This window comes from Sapajus apella, unplaced genomic scaffold, assembly GCF_009761245.1.
Source record: "Sapajus apella isolate SASKATOON/1434 unplaced genomic scaffold, GSC_monkey_1.0 scaffold12, whole genome shotgun sequence".
In the NCBI taxonomy this organism is placed as follows: Eukaryota; Metazoa; Chordata; class Mammalia; order Primates; family Cebidae; genus Sapajus; species Sapajus apella.
This window is the reverse complement of record NW_022436952.1, coordinates 35,562,563-35,564,481: the sequence shown is the minus strand read 5'-3', so window position 1 is coordinate 35,564,481 and position 1,919 is coordinate 35,562,563.

Below are 1,919 nucleotides of genomic sequence, written 5' to 3'. Positions count from 1 at the left end.
CATCTGTAAAAGGCTTTTGTCCTTTGTGCTCTGATATTTGTGAAATTTGTTTTTTTTTTTGAAGAAAATGTTTTACAATTCATTACATTCTTCACATAAAATACATTATTCACATAAAATACATTATTTTATGAGCTCCTCCAAACAACTTCATAAGGAAGAGATCATAGCCTTCATGTGGTAGAGAGGAAGCTGAGGCACAACGAGATGACATGAGTTGCCTAGAGCCACGCACTAGAAATGGCAGAGCGAAGCTCAGTCTCAGCCATGCCGCCTGTGCCAGGACACTGTGTCTCAGTCGGCCTTGCTTTTCTTATCTACAGAGTAATAGGATTGGAATACCAGCTCTATAAGGGTTCCTCCAACTCAAACATTTTGTAACACAAAGTTCTGAGGGCTACTTTTCCCTGAAAGATCAGGTAACCAAGCCTCCTGACTTTCACATTTCCACTCACTGAGGTTATGGGGAGGAGGGAGATGAAAGCACCTTACTTACATCTACCCAGGAACGTGACTTCATTATCTCCCAGTGAACAAGGAGTGTGTCTTTCCTAACATGGACAGGGATAGAGTTGTTTTTGAAACTTTCTCCCCAGTGCTCCTTAGGGACATCAAATAACTAAGATGGTGAAATTCTGCAGTAAACACAACAACACATTTGCCTCAAAACCTGTGGATTACAACTTTTTAGTGGCCTTTTTATATGATCATAATGATAGCTGAGATCAGGAGAGCACACTCTGAGTTCGGCACTGTACCAAATGCTCGACAAGTATCATTGTACTTATTACTCACACCCACCTCAAGAGGAAGGTATTATTATCATTATTTCCATGCTACAGAAGAAGAAACAGTGGCTGAGAGAAGTAAAAATAAAAGCACTTACTCAGGATCACAGAGCTATTACGTGGAGCCTAGATTCAAACCTAGGAAGTTTGCCAGCAACTCTTAACTGCTGCTGCAAGAGACCACATGACTTCTCCTAGGAGAAAAGGAGATTGGTATTACGCACATTTCATACCCTTTAAATGTTTATTTATTTATTTATTTTTTATTTTATTATTATTATTTTTTTGAGACGGAGTTTCGCTCTTGTTACCCAGGCTGGAGTGCAATGGCGCGATCTCGGCTCACTGCAACCTCCGCCTCCTGGGTTCAGGCAATTCTCCTGCCTCAGCCTCCTGAGTAGCTGGGATTACAGGCATGCGCCACCATGCCCAGCTAATTTTTTGTAGTTTTAGTAGAGACGGGGTTCCACCATGTTGACCAGGGTGGTCTTGATCTCTTGACCTCGTGATCCACCCGCCTCGGCCTCCCAAAGTGCTGGGATTACAGGCGTGAGCCACCGCGCCCGGCCTAAATGTTTATTATGTAATATTTAAGATAGAAAAAAGGTACATTATGTACAGATAGTGCTTCCTCATTAATGTATGTATTTTATATTTCCCACTGTGTGCCAAGCATTAGGGATGTGATATATATTCTCACGTGCATGTGTATGTGTGTATATATTTTATACATATATGTGTATATATGTATATATGTGTGTATATATGCATATTTTTCACTGTGTACCAAACATTAAGCACATAGCAACAAACTCCTTCAGATGGAGAGGGTCAGGAGAAAATAAAGGCAATGTTAGAAAAAGGGCAATGTTGGCCGGGCGCGGTGGCTCAAGCCTGTAATCCCAGCACTTTGGGAGGCCGAGGCGGGTGGATCACAAGGTCAAGAGATCGAGACCATCCTGGTCAACATGGTGAAACCCCGTCTCTACTAAAAATACAAAAAATTAGCTGGGCATGGTGGCACGTGCCTGTAATCCCAGCTACTCAGGAGGCTGAGGCAGGAGAATTGCCTGAACCCAGGAGACGGAGGTTGCGGTGAGCCGAGATCGCGCCATTGCACTCCAGCCTGGG